Here is a 21,081-nt window from a genome sequence, read left to right as displayed (position 1 = left end):
ATGTTGTTCTACTTATACTTAATAAAAGAATAAAAAAAAAAAAAAAAATAAGTCAATGCCAACAACTTAAAAAAAAGCCTATGGCATCGAGAAATCCCAGGCGGTCTCCCATCCAGGTGCTATCCAGGTCCCAACCCTGCTTAGCCTCTGAGATCAAATGAGATTTGGCTCTTTCAGGGTGATGCAGCCATAGTAGATTTTTTCAGGCACGCTCAACCCTCTTGACAAACGCCAAGATGGTCACCTTGGGAAACAAACAAAAAAAACAAGTCAACGCCAACAACATAAAAAGAAGCCTACCGCACCTAGTATTTCCAGGCGGTCTCCCATCCAGGTATTAACAAAGCGCGACCCTTTCTAGCCTCTGAGATCAGCGGAGATTGGGCGCTTTCAGGGTGATGTGCCCATAGGCAATCTCTTTGGGCACTCTCATCCCTCTTGAAAAATGCCAAGATAGTCACCCTGGGAAACAAGCGAAAAAAAAACAGGTCAACGCCAACAACATAAAAAGAAGAATACGGCACCTGGTATTCCAAGGTCGTCTCCCATTCAAGTACTAACTAGGCCCAACCCTTCTTAGCCTCTGAGATCAGAAGAGATAGGGTGCTTTCAGGGTGATGCGGCTGTAAGCGATTTCTTTAGGCACTCTCAACCCTCTTGACAAATGCCAAGATGATCACTTTGGGAAACAAGCGAAAAAAACAGGTCAACACCAACAACATAAAAATAAGCCTGCGGCATCTGGAAAACCCAGGCGGTCTCCCATCCAGGTACAAACCAGGCCCAACCCTGCTTAGCCTCTGAGACCAAACGAGATTGGGCGCTTTCAGGGTGTTGTGCTCGTAGGCAATTTCTTTGTGCACTCTCAACCCTCTTAACACATGCCAAGATGGTCACTAGTGTATACAGATAGGCTAGATTATACAGAATAACGTCCTGGGTATGCAGAGATGGAGGCTAGGGTATACAGAGAGAGAGGCTAGAGTATGCATACTTGCTAGTGTTTACAGGCGGACTAGTGTATACAGAAGACCGGTTAGTTTATACAGAGAGGCAAATGTGTACAAAAGACAGGCTAGTGTATACAGATAGGCTAGATTATACAGATAGGCTAGATTATACAGAAGAACATCCTGGGTATGCAGAGATGGAGGCTAAGGTATACAGAGAGAGGGGCTAGAGTACGCATACTTGCTAGTGTATACAGATGGACTAGTGTATACAGAGGACCGGCTAGTTTATACAGAGAGGCTAATGTGTACAAAAGACAGGCTAGTGTATACAAATAGGCTAGATTATAGAGAAGAACGTCCTGGGTATGCAGAGATGGAGGCTGGGTTACACAGAGAGGCTAGTGTATGCAGGCTTGCTAGTGTATACAGACGGACTAGTGTATACAGAGAGGCTTGGGTATACAGAGAGCTAATGTATAAAGAGATGCTAGTGTATACAAAAGACAACCAAGAGTAGACAGTGAGGCTCGTGTATACAGAAGACCGGCTACAGAGAACGGCTACAGAGAATCTAATTTGTACAAAAGACAGGCTAGTGTATACAGATAGGCTAGATTATACAGAGGAAGGTCCTGGGTATGCAGAGATGGAGGCTAGGGAATCCAGAGAGAGACTGTGTTACACAGAGAGGCTAGAGTATGCAGAAGACCGGCTATTTTTTTTTACAGATACTCTTACACTGTACACAGAGAGATTAAAGCTAGCGTGTAAAGAAGACAGGACTTTATTTTTTGCTAATGCAACTACTTCTGAAACATGTAAAGTGCTTTTTTCATATTTTGGTGCTGTTAAAAAGTGGTGTGTTGTCAGTGGTGATATCAATGTGACAGTTAATGTGGAGAACTACAACTATACAAAATAGAGCAAAAGAGTGCTAAGTTTATTTTGTTAAGTCATTGACTGATAGAAATTAAGTAATTGGCCGTTATTGGTTTGGCAGTACATGGTTTATTTTGATGTAAGATAGTTTTATTCTCTACTTATAGCCGAGTTTTAGACGACTTTATTATTAGCATTATTATCATTATTCGCATTATTCATATATATTATGCAGAGTGTAAGTATTGCAGTGAGACGATATTGCTTTTGAAAGATTTGTATTATTATACATAGCATTGTTAGCAGACCAATAGGACAATTTACATGGCTTCATATTGCAGAGCGTAATTTATCAGGAAAGAGATCCAAAGCGTTAGTTGCAGTAGCTTCATAAAACTGAGAAATCGTTGCATTACTCTAAATTTAAAAGTTGTTCCGGTAGCACTGAAAAGACGATATTAAATGAGTGATCTACACATTTCGTTTACTATTGCAGAGAGATACCGGCTAAATGTTAATATGTTAATATGTGCTGCGTGTAAGGTAGAAATTAGATGGTTTAGTGTGAGCTGGTTTACCAGGATTTAGAGATTTATACTAATAATAAATATAGCAAAATAACTCTAAAATTAATATTGAGACAGTATATACAGGTCGGGTTTAAGTGGAAATACACGAAATAACAGCAACGACGTGTGTAGGTTTTTATCAATCAGGTTCATTACGTGTCTTTAATCATGTAGTGAATATACCCCAAATATAGCACAAGGATGAGAAAGCATAATAACTAACAGAGGATGACATGGCAAAAAGACAAACTGCATTAGAAATGTGAATATGAATTAGAGATGAAATGCCAATCCCCACGGCTACGTACAGCAAAGTGTGATTAGCTGTACGTTAGCAGCTAAATATTCTGCAATAGCAGAGATTAAGTATTGCATTCGAAATGAGATCGGAAGCGTTAGTTGCAGTAGCTCCAAAGTGACTGAGAAATAATTTCATTACTCTAAATGTAAAAGTTATCCCGGTAGCACTGAGTGGATTGATATTAGATGAGTTGTAGTACAAATTCAGTTTCCTATAGCAGAGAGATACCAGCTAAATATGAGACAAGCAATTAAACTGTTCACGGTAGCATTGCATTACTCTTAATATGTGCAGCGTGCCAAGAAGCAATAAGATGGTTTTGTATTACCCTAAAATTAGCAGTATACGTAATAAAGGTCAGTAGGTAACCTGGATTTAGACATAGCAAACTCTACAATCTAATTTAGCAAAATTAGAACGGATAATATTGAGACAGTATATATTGGTCGAGTTTAAGTGGAAATACACAAAATATCTAGCTTACCTTTACATTGTTCAATAGAGCGTTGCAAAGTAATACCAAGGCAGAATGTCGGAATAGCAATTAGATGAGATAATTGCTGTAATCATGAAAAATCAGCAACGACTAGGTTTCTATCGGATGAGAAAGTATAATAACTGGCAAAGTATGACATGGCAAAGAGACAAATTGCATTAGAGATGTGAGATGGACATGAAATGTCAATCCCCATTGGTTACTTACATGTAAACGCGGCTACATACAGCAAAGTGTGAGCTAAGCAGCTAAAGGGTATTTAAGAGTAAATTGACGTAGCTTTAAAATTCCAACGTGTAAATCGTTCCATTAATTTTGTTACGCACGAAGACTGTTTTCCGTTTCCACTGGTTATCGGCATAATGTATCAGTAACCATGAACATTAATAGTGATAGACAGCTTACATTAGGATGTATGCATGATGTGAATGTATTTGCATTATGTGTTATTAATGTAATCAAACTATATTGCTATGCTTTGTTACTGCAACCACTTCTCAATCAAGTAAACCGTCCCACTGCTTTTCTCACATTTTGCTGCTGTTAAAAAATGTGTTGCAAGTGTTATGTGTTACAAATGGTTATCAGTGTGACAGTTAATGTGGAGAAGAAGTAATACACAAAATAGAGTCAGCGAGAGATGGTTGCATTTCTCTTAATGTGCAATGTGTAAAAGGTTTTAAAAAGATGGTTTTGTGTGACTTTTGCTTTAACGTAAAATTAGCTGTAGACATTATAACTTGTTACAATGATTTAGAGATAGTAATCTCTATAAAATAATAACAATAAGTATAGCAAAACAAATTAGGAAAATATTGAGGCAGTATGTATAGGTCGAGATATAGTGAATACACAAAAGGGATCAAGGGATAGTTGCAAAGTCAAGGGATAAATGCAAAGGTACATTATTTAAGAGTAAATTGACGTAGCTTGCAAATTCCGACGTGTAAATCGTTCCATTAATTTTGTTGCGCACGAAGACGGCTTACACTGACTGTTCTCCGTTTCCACTGGAAAGACAATCCTATTGCATAGAGGTAGCGAGAGATGGCTGCATTACTCTTAATGTTACTCTTAAGGTTTTAAAAAAATGGTTTTGTGTGAATTTTGCTTTAACGTAAAATTAGCTGTAGACATTACAACTATGGTTAGGTTTACAATGATTTAGAGTTAGTAATCTCTATAATATAATAATAATAAGTATAGCAAAACAAATTAGGAAAATATTGAGGCAGTATATACAGGTCGAGATAAAGTGAATACACAAAAGGGATCAAGGGATAGTTGCAAAGTAATATCCTCATTAAGGCAGAATGTCGGAATAGCAATGAGATTCGATGGTTTTAACATAAAACGAAATATGAGCACGGCTAAAATACAGAACAACAGTACATAATTTAAGAGTACAGTAGAATGAAAAAAATCTAAGTTTAAATCGTTGAGTAAATCGTTGAGTAAATCGTAAATTTATCAGCTATGTTAACGCTGAGATTATGATTAATTTCACAGTTCCATTACGCGGTCCTTTTCCACTGGTATAGTCATAATTTAATATCAGTAATTGCTATCAGTAAATATTAAAATTGTAAGACGTTTCATGGTTATGTGGAATTGATATGGATTTAAAAGCGGTACATTAATTTTCTGAAGCATATGGCAGAAAGACGGCTTACACTGCTTTTCTCACAGTTTGCTGCGGTAAAAAGAAATGTTTTGTCACTGTGTTTTAACTGTGACAGTTAAGGTGGAGAAAAAGAAGTAATACAGAAAATAGAGTCAAACAGTGGAAACGTTTATTTGTCATGACAGCTGATACTGGTTGAGCAATAACAGTTTTATTAAGATGTAAGACTAGTTTTATTCTCTACATATAGGCTTTTCAGAGAGTTGTATAATATAGGCGACCAATAGGACATTTAAATGGCTTAATATTGTAGGGAGGTAGTATCGCTGTTCAAAGGTAAGAGATTGAAAGCTTAGCTTGAAAATGGCCGAGAAATAGTTGCGTTAGTCTAAATTTAAAGGATATGCCGGTACCAATGAGAAAGCTTGTTGATCTTTCATTACAATCCTATTATTATTATTATTATTATTATTATTAAGATCATAGTGCAGAGAGATACTCAGTTAATGTCAGAGATACTCGGTAAATGTCAAAAAAGCAATAAAACTGTTAACAATAAAACTATCGTTAGCGAGCGATAGTTACATTACTCTTAGTATGTACAGCATGTCTGGTAGCAAATGGATGGTTTTGTGAACATTATGCATTACCGTACAATTAGCGGTAGAACTCATCGAAGTGAATAGATGTAACCGGATTTTGAGCTAGTACTCTCTATTTCTAATAAGAAACAAAGAAAAAAAAGTCAGGATGGTTAATCAGGACTGTCACATACTCAATGTGACAGTTGATGTGGAGAATTATAAATATGCAAAATAGAGCAAAAGAGAACATGGTTATATGTATGATAGTTACATGCTTGATGTGGATGATTAAAATCGTGTAGTGATCTATATTTAGCATAAGAATGAAAAGGCATAACATGGCAATGAGACAAACTCCATTAGAGATGTGAGCTAGATGAAATGATGAAATGTCTCTGTATAGCCCAGATTGTCTTCTGTTATCACTTGGCCTACCCTCTAAATTCACTAGCCTCTCTATATACACCATTAGCCGATCTTCTGCATACAATAGCCTGTCTTCGATATACACTAGCCTATGTTCTGAATACACTAGCCCGTCTTCTGTCTTCTGTATGCCCTAGCCTGTCTTCTGTATACATTAGTCTCTCTGTATAAACTAGCATCTCTGTATACCCCAAACTGTCTTCTGTAAAAACTTGTCTCTCTTTATAGCCTGTCTAGCCTTTCTTCTGTACACACTAGCTTCTCTGTATACACTAACCAGGCTTCTATATACAATAGCTTCACTCTATGCACTAGCCTCTCTGTATACCCTAGATAGTGTTCTGCATACACTAGCCTCTCCGTAGAAGCCAGCCTTTTTTTCTGTATTCACTAGCCTTTCTTCTGTATGCTGTAGTCTTCTATATATACTAGCTTCTCTGTACACCCTTGCATCTCTGTAATACACTAAACCCTCTGTATACCACAGCCTGTCTTCTGTATATGCTAGACTGTAAAAACTAGCTAGAATACACCAGCCTGTCTTCTGTACCCACTAGAATCTCTGTATACACTACCCAGTCTTCTGTATACACTGTCAGCTTGGATGTGTACCCAAGCCTGTCTTCTGTATACACTAGTCTCTCTATATGCACTGTCCTAACTGTATACACTCGACTCTATCTATACACTAACCTCTCTATATACACTAACATCTTTGTATATATTAGCTTCTCTTTAAGCTAGCCTCTCTGTGTACCCCAGCCTCATTGTTTACTCTAGCATCTCTGCATACACGAGTCTGTATTCTGTATTCACTAGCCTTTCTTCTGTATGCTATAGTCTTCTATATATACTAGCTTCTCTGTACACCCTTGCATCTCTGTAATACACTAAACCCTCTGTATACCACAGCCTGTCTTCTGTATATGCTAGACTGTAAAAACTAGCTAGAATACACCAGCCTGTCTTCTGTACCCACTAGAATCTCTGTATACACTACCCAGTCTTCTGTATACACTGTCAGCTTGGATGTATACCCAAGCCTGTCTTCTGTATACACTAGTCTCTCTATATGCACTGTCCTAACTGAATACACTCTACTCTATCTATACACTAACCTCTCTATATACACTAACATCTTTGTATATATTAGTTTCTCTTTAAGCTAGCCTCTCTGTGTACCCCAGCCTCATTGTTTACTCTAGCATCTCTGTATACTCAAGCCTATCTGCATACACGAGTCTGTATTCTGTATTCACTAGCCTTTCTTCTGTATGCTGTAGTCTTCTATATATACCAGCCTCTCTGTACACCCTTGCATCTCTGTAAACACTGTGTAAACTAGCCAGTCTTATGTATACACTAGCCGACTGTATACACTAGACTCTCTGAATACACTAAACTCTCTGTATACCACAGCCTGTCTTCTGTATACACTAGACTGTAAAAACTAGCTAGAATACACTAGCCTGTCTTCTGTACCCACTAGACTCTCTGTATACACTACCCAGTCTTCTGTATAGAATGTCAGCTTTGATGTATACCCAAGCCTGTCTTCTGTATACACTAGCTTCTCTATATGCACTGTCCTTTCTGTATACACTCGACTCTCTCTATATACTAACCTCTCTATATACACTAACATCTTTGTATATACTAGCCTCTCTTTAAACTAGCTTCTCTGTGTACCCCAGCCTCACTGTTTACTCTAGCATCTCTGTATACTCCAGCCTATCTACATACACGAGTCTGTATTCTGTATTCACTAGCCTTTCCTCTGTATGCTGTAGTCTTCTATATATACCAGCTTCTCTGTACACCCTAGCACTGTAACAGTGCTAGGTTCCTGTATTACAGAAACAGAATACCAGCAATAAGGTGTATACTGTGCAGGAGGCACACAACACCCACTCTAACTTCTGCACTGCAGATGCATGTATTGCAGAAATTGAACACCAGTAATAAAGGGTAGCTTCAGGTGTGTACTGTGCAGGAGGCACATAACACCCACTGTAACAGTGGCAGGTTCCCAAGCAGTAAAGACACGGTCCCTGCCTATCGTCCTTTTTCCCTGACCATCGCAACACACTATAGAAGGCCGCCGCGCTGGCGTCCTTATATAGTGTGGGGTGTGTACTAAACCCCCCTGAGCTATAATTGGCCACAGGAATTCTGCCTGTGGTGAATTGTGGCTCTCCTCACAGAGGATTTCACATCTGTTCTTATTATATAGAACCTATTATGCTCCTCGTAAACTTTTTCAGTTTGGCCGAACGGCCGGACGCAAGTTGCCCCGGTGCGGGAACATGGGGGGAGACATGATGCACATGTTTTGGAGATGCCCGAAGTTGATCCGCTACTGGACAGAGGTGACAGGAACCATTGATCAGGTGTTTGGAACCTCCACCAGGATGGAGGCGAAGTATTGTCTCCTGGGATTAGTTGAAGGAGTTGGAAACCCGGGAAGTAGCCAGATGGCAGTTCTGAGATGCCTATTTCAGGCAAGGAAACTGATTGCCCAACCCTGCTTAGCCTCCAATGTTGGCAATGACTTTTTTTTTTTCGCTTGTTTCCCAAGATGCCCATGTTGGCGTTTGTCAAGATGGTTGAGAGTGCCTGAAGAGATCGCCTATGGCCCCATCACCTTGAAAGTGCCTGATCTTGTCTGATCTCGGAGGCTAAGCATTGTCGGGCCTGATTAGTAACTGGATGGGAGACCAACTGGGAATACCAGGTGCCGTAGGATTCTTTTTATGTTGTTGGCGTTGACATGTTTTTTTTTTTCCGCTTTTTTCCCAAGGTGATCATCTTGGCATTTGTCAAGAGGGCTGAGAGAGCACAAAGAAATCTCCTACGGCCACATCCCCCAGAAAGCGCCCGATCTAATCTGATTTTAGAGGCTAAGCAGTACCTAATTAAAGGTGCAGTAGGAATCTTTTTATATTGTTGGCTTTGACCTGTTTTTCTTTTGCTTGTTTCCCAAGGTGACCATTTTAGCATCAGTCAAGAGTTTTGAGTATGTCCCAAAGCGTTCGCCTGAGGTCACATCACCCTGAAAGCCCCCGATCTCTAAGCAGGTTCTGGGTCAGATGGGAGACCACCAGGGTCTATGTTGTTGGCGTTGACCTGTTTTTTTTCACTTGTTTCCCATCTTGGTATTTGTCAAGAGGGTTGAGAGTGTCTAAATAGAACACCTATGGCCACATCACCCTGAAAGCACACAATCTCATCTGATCTCTGAGGCCTAGCAGTGTATGGCCTGGTTAATACCTGTATGGGAGACCATCTGTGAATACCTGATGTTTATTTTTGCTTGTTTCCCAAGGTGACCATCTTGGCGTTTAACAAGAGGGTTGAGAGTGCCCAAAGAGGTCACCTACGGCCCCATCACCCTGAAAGCGCCCAATCTCATCTGATCTCAGAGGCTAAACAGTGTCGGGCCTGGTTAGTACCTGGATGGGAGATCGCCTGGAAATACCAGGTGCCATAGGCTTCTTTTTATGTTGTTGGCTTTGAACTGTTTTTTTCGCTTGTTTCTCAAGGCGACCATCTTGGCGTTTGTCAAGAGGGTTGGGCGTGTCTTGAAGAGAACGCTTACGGCCACATCACCCTGAAAGCACCCGATCTCGTCTGATTTCAGAGGCTTAGCAGCGTCAGGCCTGGTTAGTACCTGGATGGGAGACTGCCTGGGAAGACCAGGTGACATAGAAGGATCTGGCCTGGTTAGTGTCTTGATTGGGAGATCGCCTGGGAATACCAGATGCCGTAGGATTCTTTTTATGTTGTTGGCTTTGACCTGTTTTTTTTCCCTTGTTTCCCAAGGTGACCATCTTGGCATTTGTCAAGAGGGTTGAGAGTGCACAAAGAAATTGCCTACGGGCACAACACCCTGAAAGCGCCCAATCTCGTTTGGTCTCAGAGGCTAAGCAGGGTTGGGCCTGGTTTGTACCTGGATGGGAGACCACCTGGGTTTTCCAAATGCCGCAGGCTTCTTTTTATGTTGTTGGCATTGACTTGTTTTTTTTGTTTGTTTCCCAAGGTGACCATCTTGGCGTTTGTCAAGAGGGTTGAGCGTGCATTTGATCTCAGAGGCTAAGCAGGGTTGGGACCTGTTAAGTACCTGGATGGGAGACCGCCTGGGATTTCTCGATGCCATAGGCTTTAGTTTTAAGTTGTTGGTATTGACTTATTTTTTTTATTTTTATTATTCTTTTATTAAGTAGAACAACATAAATATAACCGTCAACCATACAGCATGACCCAGGGTCACAATTACATGGTAACAAAAAATAGGCAGCCAAATAACTCTGGGTTCTCAGAGGGGAGTCCTACAGTTTCATGCAGAAAAGAGAGAAACCCCACCTCTGACATGTAGTACAGTAGTACTGAGTAACGGACTAGTGCAGCTCCGTTCAGACAAATGTAATCATGGAGAACAACTGGGACCACAGCGAGCCAGCTTATCATGACCTACGTGAACCAGAGTAAAATATGAGCCGGTCATGTCCAGAACCCTGGGGTTCTTCTGGGTCTCGAAGGCTAGTAAGGAGACAAGGCATAGTCAAAAGGGAGGACGGGGGAAGAAGAGAGTGCAAAGATGGAGAGAGAGGAGGTGGGGGGATGACGGCGGGGAAAAAAAGAAAAATAAAGACAAAAAGGGAGGGGGGAATGCCACCCAGGGCAGACATGGCCTACGTAGGTAAACGTTTGATGTTCAGTCGTTTTCTGGGACAGAGGCACTGCTCACCTCCCGAATGTAGTCTCGAGTACCAGTAAAATACCTCCAGGGCCTCCATGTAACACTAAATGCCTCTTCAGTGTTGTGAAGGGTGGCGGTCAATTCTTCCATCCGGAGAATATGATTGACTTTGGAATACCACAGCACCTTGGATGGGGGCTGAGGCTGCCTCCACAGTGCGGGAATGCAGGCCCGGGCGGCATTCAGGAGTTGCATCGTGAGGGTTTTTTTGTATTTTCGAACAGGCTGTTTCGGTCAAGTGTATAAGGCACGCTGCTGGGAACCCAAAAGTTCCTCAAGGCATGCCCAGAAAAGGTGTCCCATGGTCCCCGTATCTGAATTTCACCTCCAACAAACATCCGGGATTGATCTATCCATTTTATTCAGAAGGTATGGGACTCTATACCAGCGTGAGACTATCTTGTATCCTGATTCTTGATATTGGTTTGCGATGGAAGCTTTACGTACTAAGGTCAGGATCTTTCCTATCTGTTGTGGGGTAAATGTGATGCCTAAGTCCCTCTCCCATTTGTGGATAAATGGTGGGGGTCGACTCCTCCTCCTGACTACTCAATGGGTTGTACAGGAGGGAGAGGGTGTGTCGCACAGGTTCCCTTTTGTGACAGATGGATTCATAGGGTGTCAGGTCTCTAGGAGTGTAGGGGGCCCTTTGTATGGCCAGAAGAAAGTGACGAAGTTGATAAGCACTAAACAAGTCAAGCGGGGGGTCAGAAAGCTCGGCGACAGTTTGCGTGGTCGGGAGCACTCCCGAGGGCCACACCTCTCCCAGACGCTGTTTCCCCACCACTGTCAACTGTCGCAGTTTCTTGTAGGTAAATCCCGGTGGGAAGTCTGGATTACCTATAACCGGAGTCATTGGTGATGGCAGGGGAGCAATGTGTGTGCAGCGGAACAACCTCCGCACAACAGCCAACGTAGCTCCCACTACGGGGTGACCTCTGAGGTCTTTTGGTAGGGAGGACAGGAGCCACGGGGAAGTCAATAGGGGAATGGATCCATCCTCAATCTCCATCTCCACCCACTGCTTGTGTGGGCCATTACAATGCCAATCAACGACTCTCGCTAGCAGAGTCACTCTGTAGTATTGTCTGAGATCTGGGAGACCCAGACCCCCCTTGTCCTTTGGTCTGGCAAGCAATTGCAAACGGGCTCTGGGCGGTTTGCGCGCCCAAATAGAGTCCCGGAGCAGCACCTGCAGTTGTCTGAAAAAAATTGGGGGTAACCGGATCTGTAATGTCTGGAACATGTATAAGATCCGCGGGAGGGCTGTCATTTTGAATGCATTACAGCGCCCGAACCAGGTCAGTGTTAAAGCATGCCAGTTTCCCAAATCAGATTTCAGTCTATCCAGGAGAGGGACAAAATTAAGCGGGTACAATTGCGCTAAATCCGCTGCGATGTCAACGCCCAGGTAACGTATAGATTTTTCAGTCCAGTAGAATGGAAAAGCGGAAAGCGGAGCCTTTTGGCCTCACCATCCGGGACCGATATATTCAATACAGCTGACTTGGCGCAATTGATTTTATAGTTTGATAGGCTGCCGTATCGCTGTAGAGACGCAAGAATATTGGGAAGCAAAATGTGTGGCTTGGAGATGGAAAAAATTAGATCGTCAGCGTACGCCGCAATTTTGTGGTGTGCCGAGGGTTTGGATATGCCAGTAATATTCGGGTCATTCCGAACGTGACACATAAGTGGTTCCAGTGTCAGAATAAAAATTAGGGGAGACAGAGGGCACCCCTGCCTCGTCCCATTAGTAATGGGGAAAGAGTCCGAGCACCACTCGTTCACCCGTACCGCTGCCAACGGCGTGGAGTAAAGCGACATTACCCAGCTCATCATGTTGGGGCCAAGACCTATATGTTCCAGGGTGGCCTGCATAAAGTGCCAGGCCACCCTGTCAAAGGCCTTTTCCGCGTCCATTGACAACATAAGCAAGGGCCTTCCCTGTACATGCGCCGCATGGATTAAATTGAGGACTCGGGCCTTATTGTCTCTAGCTTCCGACTTATTTTTATTTTTTTTGCTTGTTTCCCAAGGTGACAATCTTGGCGTTTGTCAAGAGGGTTGAAAGTGCCTGAAGAGATTGCCTACGGGCACATCACCCTGAAAGCACCCGATCTCGTTTGATGTTGGAGGCTAAGAAGAGTCGGGCCTTGTTAGTACCTGGATGGGAGACTGCCTGGGAATACCAGGTGTCATAGACTTCTTTGTATGTTGTTGGCGTTGACCTGGTTTTTTTTTCGCTTGTTTCCCAAAGTGACCATCTTGGTGTTTGTCAAGAGGGTTGAGAGTGCCTGAAGAGATTGCCTATGGCCACATCACTCTGAAAGCACCCAATCTCATCTGATCTTGGAGGCTAAGAAGAGTCGGGCCTGGTTAGTACCTGGGTGGGAGACCACCTGGGAATACCAGTTATTGTAGGCTTCTTTTTATGTTGTTGGCGTTGATTCATTTTTTTTTTTTTGCTTGTTTCCCAAGGTGACCATCTTGGCATTTGTCAAGAGGGTTGAGAGTGCCCAAAGAGATCGCTTACAGCAGCATGACCCTGAAAGAGCCCTATCTCTTCTCTTCTCTGAGGCTAAGAAGGGTTGGGCCTAGTGGGTACCTGGATGGGAGATGGCGTTGGAATACCAGGTGCCGTATTCTTCTTTTTATGTTGTTGACATTGACCTGTTTTTTTTCGCTTGTATCTCAAGGTGACTATCTTGGCATTTGTCAAGAGGGTTGAGAATGCCCAAAGAGATTGCCTATGGGCACATAATCCTGAATGCGCCCGATCTCCTCTGATCTCAGAAGCTAAACAGGGTTGGGCCTTGCTAGTACCTGGATTGGAGACCACCTGGGAATACTAGGTGCTGTAGGCTTCCTTTTATGTTGTTGGCCTTGACCTGTTTTTTTTTCACTTGTTTCCCAAGGTGACCATCTTGGCGTTTGTCAAGAGGGTTGAAAGTGCCTGAAGAGATTGCCTACGGGCACATCACCCTGAAAGCACCCGATCTCGTTTGATGTTGGAGGCTAAGAAGAGTCGGGCCTTGTTAGTACCTGGATGGGAGACTGCCTGGGAATACCAGGTGTCATAGACTACTTTTTATGTTGTTGGCGTTGACCTGGTTTTTTTTTCGCTTGTTTCCCAATGTGACCATCTTGGTGTTTGTCAAGAGGGTTGAGAGTGCCTGAAGAGATTGCCTATGGCCACATCACTCTGAAAGCACCCAATCTCATCTGATCTTGGAGGCTAAGAAGAGTCGGGCCTGGTTAGTACCTGGGTGGGAGACCACCTGGGAATACCAGTTATTGTAGGCTTCTTTTTATGTTGTTGGCGTTGACCTGTTTTTTTTTTCGCTTTTTTCCCAAAGTGACCATCTTTGTGGTTGTCAAGAGGGTTGAGAGTGCCTGAAGAGATTGCCTATGGCCACATCACTCTGAAAGCACCCAATCTCGTCTGATCTTGGAGGCTAAGAAAAGTCGGGCCTGGTTAGTACCTGGATGGGAGACCACCTGGGAATACCAGTTATTGTAGGCTTCTTTTTTTTTTTTCAAATAACTTTTTTATTATTATAAGATGAAACATTACATATCATTCACTTCAATACAGCAGTGGCGGAGCCAAAGGAGAAAAAAGGGAACATACAATAAGAGCTTATCGGCCTACAGAATATAGCCACTTGGAGTAGGTACAAACCAGGCCAGGCAGAGCTATCCACAGGCAGTATGTTCTGCAACATATGTAAGTCAGGGATAAAGTCCAACCAATAATAAACTAGTCCTCAAAACTCTACAGCCAGTGAAGAGTGGCATTCCGAGGATAGAGGTATCGACTAAAAGTGTAAGATACTTGTACTACAAATTAACCCAGTTAAACACCCTCCCTTGGGGGGGTTTGGAAGAAAGATAGAAATAAGAGAGGAGAAAAAAGGGAAAAAGAAAAAGAAGAAGGGGGGAAGAGGGGGCGAAAAGAGGGGGATACCAAAAAGGGTAGAAAGAAAGGTAGGGAGGAAAAGGAGGGAATAGAGGTGGGTAGTCATCCGAAATATTCCGCTTGCCTGTCAGGGTCGATCGCCCTTAAGAGTCCAGGGATTCCAAACCACGTCATGCGCTTCCAGCCGGTCCTGTATCCTGGCGGTCATCCTCTCCATAAACTCCACGTCTCTAATTCGAGCGTATAATGCGTCCGGGGTAGGGGGGTGCGTCCTTTTCCAATGAAGTGCAACAAGACACCGCGCTGCGGTCAGGATATGTCGGCATAGTTTCTGTAGGGATCTGGACAGTTTGGGGAAAGGGACTCCCAATAAAAATTGCTTGGGGTTCAAGTCCAGGGGTTGGTCCAGGACACTGGCCAGGAGAGTACAGACTTCTGTCCAGAAGGCGACTATACGGGGGCATTGCCAGTATATGTGCAGGAGGGTGCCCTTATGCTCCACTTAGCGCCAGCACCGGTCTGTTGTAGAAGGGTAAATAGCGTGTAGGACATCCGGGGTCATGTACCAGAAGAATAAAATTTTGTATGCATTCTCCTGATAGAGCGTACACATGGAGCTCTTGGATGCCTGTGACCAAATCACCCGCCATTGCTCCTCCGTGAACACTTCACCCAGAGCTTCCTCCCATTTAAGCATATATGCATGTTTGCCTTTAAGACCCATAGGAAAGGCGTTAAGTATTTTATAAATATCTGAGATCATCCCTCTCTGTGCCGTACCTGCTGAAACAACTATTTCAAATGAGGTAGGCGGGGAGAAACGGAGGTCTGATGCGATGGTCTGGGCAAAGTGACGAATTTGTAAATAACTATAGAAGCTCTGCCGGGGGAGGTCAAACCGAGATTGGAGTTCAGTGTAAGTCAGTAGTCTCCTAGATCTGGGGTCCACCAGAGATCTCAGATGGAAGAGGTTTCGGGAGGACCAAGGGTGTTGCATCTGGCGGGATAGGCTATCTGGCACTTGAGGGTTGGACATAAAAGAGGTCAGGAGCGATTTATCCGAGGTCAGGCCAAATGCCTTGGAGGACCTACGCCATAGGCTCTGCAGATGGGACATGGGGCCCAACAGTTGGGACTGGGGAACCAATGCCGCCGCACTCCAGAGCATACTGTTAGGGTGTATAGGGGCCAACCACCGGGATTCAATTTCCGACCAGCGGTTGTGAGACCTCTGGGTAAACCAAGAAGCGACCGCGCGGAGTTGGGCAGCCTGATAGTACCTGACTAGATCCGGGAACGCTAACCCCCCATCCGATCGGGAGGCGGTCATGACCGAGCGAGGTATTCTGTGCCTTTTATAGTTCCACGTGAATCGAAGTAGGTCCCTTTGCAATTTTTTCAGGTGGGAAGAGGGTATGGGAATGGGGAGGGTCTGAAAAAGATAGAGGAGTTTCGGGGAGGATTGCCATTTTCACAGAGGCTATCCTACCAAGAAGAGAAATTTGGTGTTTCCGCCATTGTAAAAGCAGACGCCTAATATCTCCATAAAGGGATGGATAGTTTGCCTGATAGAGGGAGGTATAGGTTGGGGTGATGTATACCCCCAGGTACCGAAGGGAAGTAGACTTCCAGTGGTAGGGAAAGTTAGATCGTAGATGGTCCACCTCCGGCGGTGGGATGTTAATTGGAACATCCGGGCCGGGGATGTCTGCCGTGGTGTCCCTCGATCCCCCGGTCCGTGCTGGGGGCCGGAGAAGGAGCCCGCAACGGCGTGGTTGCGGCTGCCGGCGCCATTTTGGGAGGTCTGTCGGTCGGGACCTCCGTCGTTAAAAAGAAGGACCGGAGGTCCGCGGCGGTGCCCAACGGGGTAGCGGGAGGTCCCCTGGAGCTGGAGGACCTTGTGGCCCTGGATTTCCCCATCGGATGGGGCTGGATTATCCCCGTAGGTGCAGTAGAGCGGAGGCTGGAGGGAGAGCGAGAGGATTAGGCTGCCATCCGGGTCGACTTCCAGTCACGCCCCGTAGGCTTCTTTTTATGTTGTTGGCGTTGATTCGTTTTTTTTTTTGCTTGTTTCCCAAGGTGACCATCTTGGCATTGGTCAAGAGGGTTGAGAGTGCCCAAAGAGATCGCTTACAGCAGCATCACCCTGAAAGAGCCCTATCTCTTCTCTTCTCTGAGGCTAAGAAGGGTTGGGCCTAGTTAGTACCTGGATGGGAGATGGCGTTGGAATACCAGGTGCCGTATTCTTCTTTTTATGTTGTTGACATTGACCTGTTTTTTTTCGCTTGTATCTCAAGGTGACTATCTTGGCATTTGTCAAGAGGGTTGAGAATGCCCAAAGAGATTGCCTATGGGCACATAACCCTAAAAGCGCCCAATCTCCTCTGATCTCAGAAGCTAAACAGGGTTGGGCCTTGCTAGTACCTGGATTGGAGACCACCTGGGAATACTAGGTTCTGTAGGCTTCCTTTTATGTTGTTGGCCTTGACCTGGTTTTTTTTTCACTTGTTTCCCAAGGTGACCATCTTGGCGTTTGTCAAGAGGGTTGAAAGTGCCTGAAGAGATTGCCTACGGGCACATCACCCTGAAAGCACCCGGTCTCGTTTGATGTTGGAGGCTAAGAAGAGTCGGGCCTTGTTAGTACCTGGATGGGAGACCGCCTGGGAATACCAGGTGTTGTAGACTTCTTTTTATGTTGTTAGCGTTGATTTTTTTTTTTTTTTTGCTTGTTTCCCAAGGTGACCATCTTGGCATTTGTCAAGAGGGTTGAGAGTGCCCAAAGAGATCACTTACAGCAGCATCACCCTGAAAGAGCCCTATCTCTTCTCTTCTCTGAGGCTAAGAAGGGTTGGGGCTAGTTAGTACCTGGATGGGAGATGGCGTTGGAATACCAGGTGCCGTATTCTTCTTTTTATGTTGTTGACATTGACCTGTTTTTTTCGCTTGTATCTCAAGGTGACTATCTTGGCATTTGTCAAGAGGGTTGAGAATGCCCAAAGAGAATGCCTATGGGCACATAACCCTGAAAGCACCCGATCTCCTCTGATCTCAGAAGCTAAACAGGGTTGGGCCTTGCTAGTACCTGGATTGGAGACCACCTGGGAATACTAGGTGCTGTAGGCTTCTTTTTATGTTGCTGGCCTTGACCTGTTTTTTTTTTCAATTGTTTCCCAAGGTGACCATCTTGGCGTTTGTCAAGAGGGTTGAGAGTGCCCGAAGAGATCACCTATGGCCCCATCACCCTGAAAGCGCCCAATCTCGTCTGATCTCGGATGCTAAACAGTGTCAGGCCTGGTTAGTACCTGGATGGGAGACCGCCTGGGAATACCAGGTGCCATAGGCTTCTTTTTTTTTTTATTTAGTAGTATGCGACATACAATGCAAAGGCAACTACACAGAATGTGTGATACAAATAGTTACAAACAAACGATCATATTGCATGGATATCAGAGCCAATGGTAAGAAGTCAGAGGAGAATAGCACGTGTACAGCTTTGCGGTCATATCAAGATGAGATTAAAGCTCCATCTCGTTGGGATCCTCTACCACTTAAAATATTATTGATACTATCCCTGCTACCCTCGAAGAGTTTAGATATCCATAGATAGGGGAAGAGTATTGTGTAGTAGTCAAATGGGGTCGGAACATACCATTTTCTTTTCCCTTTTTTGAGTTAAGAAGGGAAATAGTAGAACTGAAAGGAGGGAGAAGGGGAAAGAGAAGATTGGGGAAGGAAATGTCAGAAAAGGAAAAGAAGGGGTACGGGGGTGTCGTGGGTAGAGTGGATAGGATGGGGTCCCCTCCCAGGGAGCAAGAGACACCCTCGGCTCACCAGCTCATCAGCTGTCCAACGTTTGGAACAGCGATCTCCAACGATCACCATGAGCTTACTATGTCTCGCGGAGGTATTCTTCCGAAAAGTGAAACTGGGTCCAGTAGAACCATCTGTTCCCATGCTCCTCCGTTTTATCCCTCATTGTTGCAGTCAGGTCTTCCATTCGTTCAATATCATTTACCCTTGCGAACCACTGGGTCACCATTGGAGCAGATTGCTCTTTCCACTGACTTGGGATGCAGGCCCTAGCTGCATTGAGGAGATGTTTAAGTAAGGACTTATGATAACGCTTTCTCGACATAGGAGTTAGATTGAGAAGAACTGCTGCGGGATCATTGGCTAAGGAAATGTCTGTGAACTTGTGGATGAGTCTCAGGACAGGCTGCCAGAATGTTTGTAATTTAGGGCATTCCCAGAAAATGTGGAGAATGGTGCCAGCCTGTTGCCCACAGCGACAGCAGCGGTCAGATTGACCGGGGAATATTTTGGCCAACACCACCGGTGTACGATACCAGCGTGTGATCAGCTTATATGAGATCTTCTGATATTTACTGCAGAGTGACGACTTATGGGCGAAAAAGAGTATTCTGTCCTTCTGTGGTTTGGAGAATGTAGTTTGTAAGTCCCTTTTCCATTTAGCTAGGAAGGGTGGATCCGTGGAGGATTGTGCGTCTGTCAGGATTTGGTAGGACCATGAGAGGGAACCATGAATTGGGCCATCATCCATGCAAAGTTCCTCGAAGGGGTGGAATTGTCTAGAGAAGAACGAATGGTTAGGTAGTGATCCGAGGAAATGGATTAGCTGTCTAGCTCTCCAGCTATCCAATGCAACAGGTACTTGCTCTAGCAGTATGGTCCCCATGGGAATCAAGCCCGTGGGTCCAAGAAATAGGGCTGCTCTCAGAAGCCCTTTCGGGGCTTGCCTGGTAAAGGCCTGGTCAGACAGGCCCGGAGGGAATCTAGGATGTCCAATAATTGGGGTCATAGGAGAAGGGAAGTTAGTCAGGTGGGAAAGGTGAAAAAAACTATCCATCTCGGCGAGCGAGGGGCCAATTAACGGGTGAGTAGTCACACAGGGCTCCAATGGCCTCCCCGCCCAAGGCAGACCAGCCAGTGGAACCCGCGCCATCTCCTGCTCTAGCTTGACCCATAGCTTCAGTTCCCCATGCCGGTGTCTTATCACATATGGTCCCCCATCGGATAGTGTCCGCTGTGTACTGCGCATGCGCAGTACAAAGCAACACAGATTCCGAAAATTGCCGAGCATGAACGGCGCCAGCGCACTGAGTCCAGGTTCTATACCCACTATCCAAGTGGACATAGAGTAAGAATATAAAAGAGCCGAGCGCAGCGAGGCCGAGCCCAAAGCGTGGCGAGCAAAGCTCGTCTGCGAGGGGCCCTCTAATATTCACAACCCTATGTCCGCTTGGATGGTGGGGCTACCACCTCCACTCACCGCGCAGGCGCCGTTCAGCTTCGGAGATTTTCCGAAGCTTCGTCTGCTCCGTACTGCGCATGCGCAGTACGGCGCGGACACTATATCATGGCCGGACAGTATATGGCAGAACACCGGCACCAGTCAACCACCGGTGTCATGTGCGTCGCTGTGTAATATAGAGCAGGGTCCGGGAAGCCAATACCTCCCCGCAATGTCGGTCGCAATAGCATTGCCCTACCAATACACATATGTTTTCCGCGCCAGAGGAACTTGATAAAGATTGAGCGAACCGCATGAAAGAAAGTCTGGGGTATTTTGATAGGTAAGGCTTGTAGTAGATACAGAAGTCGTGGCATCACGTTCATCTTCAACACATTACAGCGTCCGAACCACGACAGAGCTAGTGGGTCCCATCTTTTAGGGTTCGCTGTAAGCCCATAGGCTTCTTTTTATGTTGTTGGCTTTGACCTGTTTTTTTTGCTTGTTTCTCAAGGCGACCATCTTGGCGTTTGTCAAGAGGGTTGGGCGTGTCTTGAAGAGAACGCTTACGGCCACATCAACCTGAAAGCACCCGATATCGTCTGATTTCAAAGGCTAAGCAGCGTCAGGCCTGGTTAGTACCTGGATGGGAGACTGCCTGGGAAGACCAGGTGCCATAGAAGGATCTGGTCTGGTTAGTGTCTTGATTGGGAGATCGCCTGGGAATACCAGATGCCGTAGGATTCTTTTTATGTTGTTGGCTTTGACCTGTTTTTTTTTTGCTTGTTTCCCAAGGTGACTATCTTGACATTTTTCAAGAAGGATGAGAGTGCCCAAAGAGATTGCCTATGGGAACATCACCCTGAAAGCGCCCAATCTCCGCTGATCTCAGAGGCTAGAAAGGGTCGCGCCTTGTTAATACCTGGATGGGAGCCTGGAAATACTAGGTGCGGTAGGCTTCTTTTTATGTTGTTGGCGTTGACTTGTTTTTTTTGTTTGTTTCCCAAGGTGACCATCTTGGCGTTTGTCAAGAGGGTTGAGCGTGCCTGAAAAAATCTACTATGGCTGCATCACCCTGAAAGAGCCAAATCTCATTTGATCTCAGAGGCTAAGCAGGGTTGGGACCTGGTTAGGACCTGGATGGGAGACCGCCTGGGATTTCTCGATGCCATAGGCTTTTTTTTTAAGTTGTTGGCATTGACTTTTTTTTTTTTTTTTGTTTTATTCTTTTATTAAGTATAAGTAGAACAACATAAATATAACAGTCAACCATACAGCATGACCCAGGGTCACAATTACATGGTAACAAAAAATAGG

The 21,081-nt window shown here is 44.7% G+C and overlaps 10 pseudogenes; all 10 read left to right on the top strand.

The window, feature by feature from the left end:
- Positions 1–8,459: 8,459 nt before the first annotated feature.
- LOC143948597 (5S ribosomal RNA) lies at positions 8,460–8,578 on the top strand (annotated as a pseudogene).
- A 628-nt stretch (positions 8,579–9,206) lies between these two features.
- LOC143947569 (5S ribosomal RNA) lies at positions 9,207–9,325 on the top strand (annotated as a pseudogene).
- A 3,574-nt stretch (positions 9,326–12,899) lies between these two features.
- On the top strand, positions 12,900–13,018 carry LOC143956882 (5S ribosomal RNA; annotated as a pseudogene).
- A 321-nt stretch (positions 13,019–13,339) lies between these two features.
- LOC143947083 (5S ribosomal RNA) lies at positions 13,340–13,458 on the top strand (annotated as a pseudogene).
- A 320-nt stretch (positions 13,459–13,778) lies between these two features.
- On the top strand, positions 13,779–13,897 carry LOC143956803 (5S ribosomal RNA; annotated as a pseudogene).
- Positions 13,898–13,998: 101 nt separating this feature from the next.
- On the top strand, positions 13,999–14,117 carry LOC143954739 (5S ribosomal RNA; annotated as a pseudogene).
- Positions 14,118–16,859: 2,742 nt separating this feature from the next.
- LOC143953471 (5S ribosomal RNA) lies at positions 16,860–16,978 on the top strand (annotated as a pseudogene).
- A 101-nt stretch (positions 16,979–17,079) lies between these two features.
- Positions 17,080–17,198, top strand: LOC143952809 (5S ribosomal RNA; annotated as a pseudogene).
- A 319-nt stretch (positions 17,199–17,517) lies between these two features.
- LOC143942635 (5S ribosomal RNA) lies at positions 17,518–17,636 on the top strand (annotated as a pseudogene).
- A 101-nt stretch (positions 17,637–17,737) lies between these two features.
- LOC143955732 (5S ribosomal RNA) lies at positions 17,738–17,856 on the top strand (annotated as a pseudogene).
- The last annotated feature ends 3,225 nt before the right edge of the window (positions 17,857–21,081 follow it).

The sequence above is a fragment of the Lithobates pipiens genome, unplaced genomic scaffold (genome assembly GCF_037356315.1).
Source record: "Lithobates pipiens isolate NorthernLeopardFrog02 unplaced genomic scaffold, aLitPip1_a1.2 Scaffold_10, whole genome shotgun sequence".
Taxonomy (NCBI): Eukaryota; Metazoa; Chordata; class Amphibia; order Anura; family Ranidae; genus Lithobates; species Lithobates pipiens.
The sequence above is the reverse complement of the archived record's forward strand: the minus strand, read 5'-3'. Positions and strand labels throughout refer to the sequence as shown.